General features: G+C 49.8%; 2 protein-coding genes across 4 annotated transcripts in view; one reads left to right on the forward strand and one right to left on the reverse strand.

Moving 5' to 3' along the window:
- The window catches only part of S100A1 (S100 calcium binding protein A1), a 714879-nt gene that overhangs the window by 228714 nt on the left and 473813 nt on the right, over positions 1-12352 (forward strand). The window lies entirely within an intron of this gene.
- Positions 1-12352, reverse strand: part of LOC138268445 (protein S100-A16-like) — a 246522-nt gene that overhangs the window by 42702 nt on the left and 191468 nt on the right. The gene's annotated exons all lie outside the window — the stretch shown is intronic.

Consider the following 12352-nt stretch of genomic DNA (forward strand, 5'->3'; position numbering starts at 1 on the left):
CAATTCAATTTGACAACAAGCTTGTCACAAGACCAAAACTGAATACATTGTGGCTCCATTAACAACTGAAATTAGCTCACTCTCCTTTGGCAAGGGATGCCTGTCAATGTTAATATTTGCATTGAGAGCTCTCAAGTCGTCACACAAGCAGCATAGGCCCCTATTGCTTTTATTCCCATCAGTACTATTGGTGACACTCACTCAGATGATTCAGATTCCTCTATTCTTCCTTCAGCAAGAAGATCACTCAGCAAATTTTGCAATTCCTTTCTTACACACAAGGGAACTCCCAGCAAGAGTGATAGCTAAACCAACCTCCTGAATTGCTAAGACTGAATCTTGCACATTAAGGATCACTACAATTTGGAGCAGCCTTTGGTGCTGTAGTCCAAGAACACAAAGACCCTTGAGAGTCACACAGATTTGTATGTGAACTCTTATGCCCTTATATTGGGCATTGGCACAAAGTGTCCATTGAATTCAATTATTCTCCCATCAAAGGATACTGCTCTTATGTCTGGTCTTATCAAGGGCATACCAGTCTGCACAAATGTCATTGTAAATATTTACATGGTAATTATGGTATACCATGACCCACAGTCCACCTAAACTACCAAATCTGTGTTGTGTCCACATAACATGCACACAGGAGGCTCATCAGCATTTTGTTCTGACTTCCCTATGACTTCTTGAACCACTAAAACAATTCCTGCTGTCGCTTTTGTTCAGATTCTTCCATTCTTTGCGACATATGTCTCCCGAAATCTGTGCTACTCTTGGTCTCTGGGTACAAATACCTTTTTTGCACACTCGACTAAAATGCCCTTACACCAATAAATGTTCCAATCCTTGCCTAAGGCTGGGCAGTTCTTAAATGAAGTGATATGTGACAAACTACTGCATCTAGAACATGAGATCTTATCTTCACTTTTTCGGTGTTTGTTTACCTCTAACATTCCTTATTGGGGACCAATACTGCACACCTCTCCTAGTTTATTCATCGGTTTCTCGTCATTTACTCCTCACACCCATGAGATTGACTGTTCAATGGCCTTTGCCAGTTTGATGACCTCATCAAGTCTGAGGTCTCATATGACCCATAGTTTCTTCTGGATGTCATTGTGTTTGTATTAACCATCAATTGGTCCCTAATTATCTCATCCGTAAATGCACCAAAGTTACATGTGGTAGACAATCCTTGTAGAGCTGTTATGAATTTGTTGAAAGATTCTCATCTCTTTGTTTTCTGGTATAAAAGTGATACAGTTCCAGTGTAGTGCTAACATTAGGCTTAAACTTCTCTAATCCCTACAAAGCCTCTTCAACTTCATCATATTCTTCCTCATCGTCTAATGTTTCAACCTTATCCAAAGTCCTGAAGATATTTTGGCCCTTGGATCCTAGGCAGTGTAGAAGAATGCCTTTTCCATGTTCCACACTCATTTTGTTGCCATCAGTTGCTACCAAGTATGTCTGAAATTCCGCTTTCCACCATTTCCAAGTGATGAGGATCCTGTTAATTTTGCAGGAAATTCTGGCCCTCATTCTGACCTTGGCGGGCGGCGGAGGCCGCCCGCCAAAGTCCCGCCGTCAGCTTACCGTTCCGCGGTCGAAAGACCGCGGCGGTAATTCTGACTTTCCCGCTGGGCTGGCGGGCGGTCGCCTTCAGGCCGCCCGCCAGCCCAGCGGGAAAGAGGCTTCCACGATGAAGCCGGCTCGGAATCGAGCCGGCGGAGTGGAAGCTGTGCGACGGGTGCAGTTGCACCCGTCGCGTATTTCACTGTCTGCGCAGCAGACAGTGAAATACATTTAGGGGCCCTCTTACGGGGGCCCCTGCAATGCCCATGCCAGTGGCATGGGCACTGCAGGGGCCCCCAGGGACCCCGCGACCCCCCCCTACCGCCATCCGGATCCCGGCGGTCGGACCGCCGGGATCTGGATGGCGGTAGGGGGGGTCGGAATCCCCTCGGCGGCGCAGCAAGCTGCGCCGCCGTGGAGGATTCAATGGGGCGGCGGTACACTGGCGGGAGCCCGCCAGTGGTGCCGGTCCGACCGCGGCTTTACCGCCGCGGTCGGAATCCCCATTGGAGCACCGCCGGCCTGTCGGCGGTGCTCCCGCGGTCCTCCGCCCTGGCGGTCTTTGACCGCCAGGGTCAGAATGACCGCCTCTGTGTTGTAGCAAACTGCATGTTGGTACTGTGCATTTCAATATGATAGTATGCATGTATAAAATGGTATCATTCCCTGTCTTCACATATGAGTGTGCTGTTTATCTGAATAAACGTTTATATACTAGAGTTCTCATCGCACAAATATGGAGCACGAGGAGGTAAAAGGCTCGAGGTTAACACCAAGGACAGATCACTGCGTGCTGTGTTCCTCAGCATTAACAGTGACCACCTGCCAGGATCAGTCCGACACACACAGAAGCGTAGCTGATGGCGTACACCACTCTAGGAGGAGTGTCAGGCCCAGAGCTGACTGTCATGATGGGCCAACCTAGAGTGGATCACTTAGCCGGGGAGAAGCCCTCAGAAGCCTATGAGGTGAGGTGGCATCATTGGGAGGGCAGACACTTGCTATGAATCTTCCCCAGAATGACTCACTTGATCAAAGCCATAAAATAGAGTTTTATATGTTTGGTTGAGTGTGAGGGGCCTCAGGCAAGGATATCATGAATGTGCATTTCAGAAATCACAACGCACTAGTATCATACGTTGCATGATCATAGGACATATTTGCATCAAAACCTCATTGCCAAATTTAGCCATGTAGGAATGCAAGAAACTGAGGTAAGAGCACAGAAGCTTTATTCATCCTTTATCCTCTTCGTCGTACATCAGATACCTTCCCCTCAGCCCAACCGTCCACCTGCTTCCCCTAACATTCCAAGGAACCTACCATTCTCACAAAATAAGCGGGCAGGGTACATGACATTATAAGAACATAACAACATTCCGATTATAAACAATGAGAATGGCACAATATAACATCTTGAGTAAAATGTAGAATATAACAGCATGTCTTATTTACATTTCCCAGTTTACCACATTGCTTTTTGCATCTCCTCTTCTATAATTATAACACTGACAACTCTGTATTCTTAGCACTCTGCTAAATGTAGGGTGCTGGTTGCTCACGAGATTTAGAAAATTAGTGCCTCTCGCTGTATTTAAAGTTTCAATGAGGAGTGGATCTTGATGGCGTCCCAAACTGCTGAAACTTCTGGAGCTACCAGGGTAGTCCTACTTTTTGCCAGCCGAAGCCACCAAAAGCTCCCAGACAGCCTAGAGAGCGACAAGGGTGGCAGAAGAAACAATAGTGCAACGCACAGAAAAAGTGGGTTTGTTTGAGTGGTGTTCAACAGAGATGTAAGGTAATCATGCCCCTCCAACGTAGAAACAAAATGGAGAGCGTGAAGTGGATGAGGCATTCAGAATCAGTCAGAGCATGGCCGGGTCTTTGGGCGGCTGACACTCTTACAAGACTGTTTTGAAGACTGGGATCATTCTTTATACTTAGCCACCATGGATGTTTGTTAAACCTGGACCTGCACTGAAGGAGAAGTCCAGAGCAGACAGTTATGGTGGCAGAAGACTTCCCCAGATTGGGCCTCAAGCTGTCTCCGAGGGTGTGAGCGATTGCAAAGTGAAGATGGCACACAGACTGTTACAGCATGATAGTGAGGGGAAACGAGCTAAAAAAGATACGTTGGATGCCTTCCAGCCCCACATCAGAAAACATGAGGGAATACAAGGATGAAGATGGTAAAGAGGTGTCAATTGTGATATATTTCAGAGATTAAAAAAGATGGGAACTTTTGATTCCATCATAAAGAAGGTGGCCAAAATATGGGAGCTTTGAATACCATCATGAAAAGGTTGGTCAACATGGAGAAATTAGAACTATCTGGAATCTTGTTTAATGAAGTTATAGGTTAATGGCTGGTATGAAGACTGTTAAATTGTTAGTGGATAAGAAAATACAAAAGGTGGAAGGTTGCTTAGAGCTAATGAGCCCAGACTCTGTGAGATGGAATTGTTCAAATTAGTGTGAATGTTTTTTTATCGCTCATGTAAAGGTGGGAATATCTCAGAAACCAAGTGAGGGGCTATAAATATTCGTGCCGTGGGGTTCCCCAACCTAACCTTAGAGTCTAGTACTCATGAGTTGATGAGTTCTTTTTTCAGAGTTCTTGGTGTCTCCAGACTACGCCGTGGCCGACACTGAGGAAAAAGAATCTACAGGCTACCTTCAAAACCGTCCAATTATTCATCTGGAATCTCTACTGTAGCCATCATTGTGGTATTTACAGATCCAAAATGGCGTTTTACCATCCTAGACAACCAATGGCAACAGGTCTGGTTTTGGTAAGCCATCTTTTTTTGAGGCAATATTCAACAGTCATTAAAAGTGAAAATGTATCCGTTTAAATAACTTTAAAAAAACATGAAGTGAAAGCATTGAACAATGATTGGCCTCCAGATCCGTGCACTGAAGTAGTTTACATTTCTGGATCATGTGTACAAGCAAAATGCAGTCACTCATGTACTGCGAAGAGAGCCACCGGCTGAAATGAGATGATCCATTGCTCTGTGCTTCATTCTGTGGTGAGCAGAAGCAAAATGTTAATGACACCTCGAGAGACCAATGGATGGAGGGGACTGACCAAAAGTCTTTGTATATATTTTTATGATGAATTTTGTTGAAAACATGATGCTGGCGAGACAAGAAGAAAAAGGGGCCTATTGGCTTTCTCAATGCTTGCTTTATATGGTGCTTAAAACTGACATTTAGCTGATGTCAAGGTGGTCCAGAAAAGAATGGTCATTTTTCAAGATGACATAGTTTGATCAATCGGGGGCTGCAGAATCAAGGTCACGCTATAACAGAGACCCAAACCTGTCTACTATAATGAACTGTTGGCTGGAGCAACATGCACCATCCAACCAGTCCGTGCATATAGTCCAGTTGGCTTATGCCTATTTGACTGAATGACAGTTCTTAGAACATATGCCACTTATCATTTTTATGCATTTTGTCAGTTTGGTTTTTACTTATAGCGTCAGCACTGAACACCAGTATGGTTAATATGAATAAACCAGGAAACAGAGGAGAAAAACCACTCACAAAAACGCCTTCGCCCGTGCCATTTGAAGTAGATCTATGTCCAAAATCGCACAACATTGGCCTGCCTGGATTAGAACCTAGGTGACTCCATAGTCATTAAGGTAGTCACCAGACCCTATCTCCTCTCAAGTAGAGGCTTGCTGGCACCTTTAAGAAGGCAGTGCAGTGCAGCTTGGGGTACTTGTAGCAGGTACCTGCTTGCCAGCCTGTCCAACATCAGACTAAGGCCCTCATTATGAACACAGCGGTCCGTCCCGCGCCGCCAGCGGTGGTGGTAAAACCCGCCAACAGAGGAGCGGGCCGGACTGCCAAATAATGAACCAAATGAAAGACAGGCATCCCGAAAACCATCGACCGCCAGCAGAGGAGTGCCAACGACGACTGCAGAGTCAACCCACAGGCCGACGGAAAGGCCCAACCCACCCATCAAATAATGAATTACAGTCCGCCGCCAGTTCCGGGGCGGGAACCACCGCCACGCAAAGCCAGGCGGAAATAAACTAAATATAAGGAAACACTTACCGGAGGCCCACACAACGCGCCAAAGCAGACATGAATAGAGAGCTGCAGATCATGCCAGCCCTGCTCCTTGCCATATACCACCACGACCGAGACCGCTAACGAAGACGGCGACAGTAAGTAACGCAACCTACAAACAAGGGGGGAAAGGGCACAGTCACATACCCACCCACGACACCCACCCTGCAATGCCCCTCCAACCCTTCACAGCAGCACAAGTCATACACCCCACAGCAAGAGGTACTTACCCGACACAAGGCAAATCCAACTTGACCATAGTACCTACAAATGCCCCACACCCATAAACAGTGAAACGAAAGACCAGGGTTCAACAGTGTGCCGCCAAAACACAGGCCACACAGAAATCTTTAATGAAAGCTCACAGAGCTAAATAGTCCAAACAGGGTCAATGGCCAGTCCGTACGACTACAATTGCCATGGGCCACAACGGACCCAACCTGACTCCTAAAAGTGCAAGGTACTCCACCTAATGGGGCAACAAAGGGGCATCCAGGCACCTCACGGAATGGGGGCAGGGGGTCGTGGGGGTGGGGATTTGCGACAGGGGTGGGACTTGGACTTTCGTTTGGAAGTTGGAGGGGGGTGGGCTTGTCCTTTGAGGGGGGGGGGGTGTTTTGAGCGGGTGGACCCCGATGGACTAGGCTCAGCCCGGGCCTTTTTCTTCTCTGGGGAAGGGGCATGGGAATGTGAAGGGTGGACAGGGGTGGGCTGTGAAGTGGAAGGAGTGGAAAGGGCAAGGAGGTGAGCACGCTTGGGGACAAGAAAGAACTTTCACTCCATGAACATCCAATTGGTATGTACTGCAGACCAGTACATCTCACATGTGCATGCCAAGACGGGGTGAGCCAGTGGGTTGGAAGAGGTCAGCACGGGAGAAGAAAAGTTTCTTCAGAGAAATTGGGGTGGTCCTGGATGAGGGCGTGGGAGTGGAGGCTGAGGCAGTGGATGGATGTGGTGTAGGGGTGCGTGTAGTGGGTGCAGGTGACTGGACAGTATGCTGTGGTGTGGTGGATGTGTGATGGGTGGGTGTCTTGGTGCGTTTGTGTGTTTTTGGAGGGGAGGTGAACACAGTGGGCGAAGACAGGCAGCTAGTGTGGATGTATGTTGTGTGGGTGTCTGCAAGTCTGGTGAATGTGCTGCATGTGTCAACTACAGTAGTTGTGGTGAGTGCAGGTGTGGTGCATGGGGTGCATGTATGGATGTCTGCTGTTGTGGTGAGTGCAGTAAGAGGAGCAGCAACAGTGACTGAAGGTGCAGTGTATGAGGGTGTGGATGTAGAGGGGACAGACAGGGAGGCGGAAGAGGTGGGCACACTGGGGGAAGTGGATGTTGTTGTGTGTGCATGTGTCTGTTGGTTGTGTGAATGCTTGTGGTGGGAGGTGTGGTGCTTGTGTTTAGAAGTGTGCTTCTTGTGTGTTGATGTGCTTGACTGCGTGTCTGAATGTGTGCCTTGGACGGGTGAAGGGAGTAGGCTGCTGGAAGGGGTAGAGGAGGTTGGAGGGGGGATGGAATGACCAGGTAAACTGGCTGCCATCCAAGAGCAGGCCCGAGCCTGAAAAGATCTCTGTAGGGCAGACACAGCACTGTGAATGCCATCCAGATAGGCATTTGTCTGCTGCCCCTCTGATGTTAGCCCCTGGATGGCATTGACAATGGTTGCCTGCCCTATAGAGATGGTTCTCAGGAGGTCAATAGCCTCCTCTGTGAGGGCAGCAGGGCTGACTGGGGCACGGGAGGAGGTGCCTGGGGAGAAAGAGATGCCCACCTTTCTGGGTGAGCGGGCACAGGCAACTTGGTGGGGAGCAGAAGGGAGGGCGGTGATGGAATGGGTGGTGGCGGAAGATGTCACTGTAGTGGTGTGGCCACTAGGGTCCGCCACCGCCGGGGAGACCCCATCGAGGAGGTCTCGGAGTCACTACCTCCTGTGGTAGTTGCCTCCCCCGTGGAACTCCCCTCTCCCTCCCACCCACTGGTCCCCTGGGCGTCCGATGTCTCTGCCTCCGAGGATCCATGGGCTGCTGCTTCCCCACTTGCCGGTGCCTCAGCTCCCTCGCCAGATGTTGCTGCTGTACCAAACCAACACAAGAAAACAGGGATGGGGAGACAAAACAGGAAAGACAATGGTAAATAACTGAATGGAGGTACAAAATGGCCAGACATACACCCACCCAGAAGACACACCCAACAGGCAGCACCGTTCACTATGCCTATGTCTATGCCCCTGACTACTGACCAGAATACTGCTCTACACCCATCCCCTGGACTGCCTAAGGAGGCGACGTGTGGGAGACCTGACAAAGACACCCCTACACCCTTTGGGGACCATAACGTAGATGGGCACCAGTCGGAGTCCCTGCCTCTAAGCAGCATGAACCCTAATGCACACCCACACATCCTTCCAGACTGAAGTTTGTGAAATGAGTGCTCTCCCCCTTGTGACTGCTGTGCAGCCTTCAAGCGCCCATCCAGGTCTGGGTACGCCACCGCCAGGATATGTCGCATGAGGGGGTCAGTGCCCGATGGGCACCCCTTCCACGTTGGGAGGACTTCCCCAGCTGGGCTTCACAGATCTTACACGCCCAGCGGCGCAGGTCCTCCCACCTCTTTCTGCAATGGGTGCTCCGCCGGTTTTAGACCCCCAGGGTCCGCACCTCCTTAGCAATGGCATGCCAAAGTGCCCTCTTCTGGTGGACGCTGACCTAAAAGGGTGACACAGATATGGAACACAGAGGTCAGGCACTTGCAAGATAGGTACAGCTGGCTAATTGTCCACTATGGGACGGGCAGTACTCTCAGACTTACAGGCCATACGCACGCAGCATGCCATGCACCACAGCCCATGCAGGCTCAGAGGTGCACACATATGTCCATTTAACACCATCCATTACACCCAACAGTGGCCCCCAAACCCAGACTCACCTGTACCTCTGGCCGTCCGTAAAGTATTGCGTACAGGGGCATGACCCCGTCCACTAGCCTCTGAAGTTCCTCCTGGGTAAAGGCCGGGGCCCTTTCCCCTGCAACACGAGCCACATCCATTGCCAGAGGCAGGCCACAGCAGTACACACAGTAGAGTACCTGTCTGCACAAGATCAGGGAGTCAAGTGAATAATCGATGACGAAATCGCATACGTTCCGCGGCGGTGTGCACCGTCACCGCCGGCAGCGATCAGGATACGCCAGGATTCCCCATTGGCATCCATGTCAACCAATGGCAGTGCGAGCGGTGGTAAATACTGCCTTACGCTGTGACGTCAACCGCTAGCGGTCACTTCCACAACGAAAGTCCTGGATTACAGTGGGCAGACATTTTGGCAGTAACTACGCATCTATAAATAAAACTTTGCACAATGCAGGCCCTACTAGCCACATGAAGCACCTAAGCATGTGTCCATTCCGCAATTTACCACAAATGAAATACTCTGTTCCCTCATTGTGATGTAGATGTAGATCTGTCAGGAAGCAGTTAATGTTGAGTCACTACAATGAACTATGCAATGCACAAATGATGAAATGTGTGCCTATGTATGTGTCTTCGTCACACCTTTTTGAAACCCCTTGGAGGTACTGACCCTTGTTGCGTGGAAGGGCACTATCGGTGTACAGACCACCTGTGGATATGAGGACCATGGTGGAGCGTCAGATCATAATCAATTACAGACTCACATGTGCAACAATTCAGGAACTTTGTGCTTTACTGGATCCTGCACTAACTCCGGGAAATCGTAATCAGCATGCCATCCCTACTGAAGTGCAGGTGCTCTCCGCACTCCATTTCCTGGCCACAGGCTCATTTCAAGTGACAGTGGGCATGAGTGCTGGATTTTCACAGCCAATGTTCAGCATGGTACTGGCAAGATTTCAGAATGCATTTGTATGACACCTGCAGTCCTATGTGAGGTTTTCCCAAAGTACTGACCTCCCTGCCATCAAGTTGGAATTCTATGCCTTTGCAAACATACCCCATGTTATAGGTGCCATTGATGGCACCCACATACCGATCACCCCCCTAAGAGTGAGTGAGCAGGTGTACAGAAACAGAAAGAACTTTTACTCCATGAACATCCATTAGGTATGCAGACCAGTACATCTCACATGTGAATGCCATGTTCCCAGGTTCAGTCCATGAATCCTTTGTGTTGAGGAACAGTACTGTGCCACACAGGATGGAACAACTCCAGGATGATAGAGGGTGGATCATAGGTAAGTGTGCCTGTCACTAACTGACACATAGCAGACAGCCAGACTCTGTATTGCACCTTTTTCTAGGTGATTCTGGCTATCCAAACTTGCGTTGGCTCCTGACACCAGTGAGGAATCCCAGGACAGATGCAGAGAGGAATTACAATGAGGCCCATGGACGTAGTAGGAGGGTGATAGAGCGAACTATAGGTCTCCTGAAGGCTAGATTTCTTTGTCTACATATCTCTGGGGGTTCCCTGGCCTATGGGCCTGAAAAGGTGTGTAGAATAGTGGTGGCCTGCTGCATGCTGCACAACGTAGCAGTGAGACATTCTATCACCCTCTTGGAGGTGGAGAGTGCTGTATGTCCTGACCAGCTACCTCAGAGAGGAGAGGAGAGTGATGGTGATGATGAGGAAGGGGAAGATGTCAATTCCAGGACCCAACTGATACAACTCAACTTCCAGTAACTGTGTGGGACTTGGGCCTGACATTGGAGTTTGTGACACATACTGGCAATGTGCTCAGTCATATGGGGGGGGGGGAGGGGTGATAATGATAGGTGAAACATGGTCCACTTCTGCATGGTACAGATTGACATTTTCTGCATTTACTTATTGCCAACATTTAGGCACACAGGACTCCCTTCATGCACAGATTTCACAATCAAGTAGTTATCAGCCAGTTGCATCCATACTTCACTTTGTTTACAATTTAACACAGGGGACAGTGTTACAGGTGTGATATGTGTTTTATTGGTTGAAGTGAGTGAATAGTGCTATTTACAGTGATGGCAAGTCGTAAGGTGTGGGTGTTCGCAAGACCAACATGGTGGCAGCCTTGTTGGTACTAATGATAGGTCCATCTTTTCTTACATTATTTCATATTGCCTCTTAGCAATGTGTGGTGGCTGATTGAGTGGGATATTTGCATTGCAGATTGTTGCTTAGTTACTTCTTGAAGGGGGCCTTGTTCATTGCTGGGGTTCTTGGCCAGAGGGTCCGTTTGGGCGCCTGCTGTTGATCTTCAGGGGATGACATGGTAGGCCCTTGGGTTTCTTGTGAGGGTAGTTCCTGAGATGTTTCTGCTGATGGTGTATTTTCATGGTGGGTGTCCAGTGCTGTAGTGGGGGCCTCTTGTCCTGTGTGGGTGTCAGACTGGTTTTGGACCAGCTGCAGCAGTGCTCCTGCTATGGTGGCCATTGTGGCGTTGTGCTGTTTCCACTGCTCCATGGCCTGTTGGTGGTGTTCCTGCTGCATCCTCTGACTGTGCTCTAGGGTGGATACAATCTCTGCCAACCTGTCATGGGTATGCTGGTAGGCCCCCAATACCTCTGATATCATGTCCTGGGCTGCCACATCCATCCTGTGACCTCCCCCCTGGCCCACTGCCACCCTTGCACTTGCCCTAGCCCCCTGTCTGTGGCCTGGATACACTGGTGTGGGGACGCTTGCCCTGGGCTGCTGGTTTTGACTGGGTGGTAGGGGTGACAGTGGTTTCCTGGGTGGGGCTGCTGCATGGTGAGAGTCCAGGACTGTGTGAGGGACCTGCCTGCCTGCTCATCAGTGTCCAGGGATCCTTCACCAGTGTCCTGTGAAGTGCCTCTGTTTCCCTGGGGGGCACAGGCACTCCTTGTCCCATCCGTTAGGGTTGCATGGGTGGTGGTGCCTGTTGGGGGACATAGACATGTCTGTTACAGCTGCATGAACGTTTGAGGTGAACAGGACTGGGATATTTTGTGCTGGGGTTACTTTCATTGGCCTCACAGGGTGCCTTTGTGAGGTTGACACTGCATTTACCGTCGACTGTGGGGTTGCATTGTGGTGAGTGGTGTTGTTCCATTGTGGGTACTTGCAGGGGTAGGGGAACTGTGCACAGGGGGATGGATGTGGGCCTGTTAGTGGGTTTGTGGTCATGTAGGGGGGGTGGATTTAGTGGCTGATGCCTGGGTGAGGTGTTGGTCCTGTTGGGTGTGGGTGGGATGGAGTGGTGCATGCATTACAGGTATGGTGTATATGGGGTATATGTTGATGACTTACCCAAGTCCATTCCTCCAGTGAGTCCAGTGAGTCCCTCAGGGTGCAGGATGGCCAGTACCTTTTCCTCCCAGTCTGTGTATTCTGGTGGTGTTGGTGGCGGCCCTCCCCCAGTCTTCTGCACTGCGATGTGGTGCCTTGATGCTATGCCCCTGACCTTCCCCCGCAGGTCATTCCATCTCTTCCAGATGTCGTCCCTGGTGCGTGGATGGTGTCCCACTGCATTGACCCTGTTCACGATGGTCTGCCATAGCTCCATCTTCCTTGCAATGGGTGTGTGCTGCACCTCAGCCCCAAATATTTGTGGCTCCACCTTCAGGATCTCGTCCACCATGGTCCTTAACTCCCTTTTGGTGAAGCGTGGATGTTTGGGGGGTGACATGGTGAGTGTAGTGAATGGTGTCGGGACTAGGAACGCAGTGAGGGTGCGCGTCTGTGGGGCGGTGTGCGTCTCCTGTATGCTG

The sequence above is a fragment of the Pleurodeles waltl genome, chromosome 12, assembly GCF_031143425.1.
Source record: "Pleurodeles waltl isolate 20211129_DDA chromosome 12, aPleWal1.hap1.20221129, whole genome shotgun sequence".
Lineage (NCBI taxonomy): Eukaryota > Metazoa > Chordata > Amphibia > Caudata > Salamandridae > Pleurodeles > Pleurodeles waltl.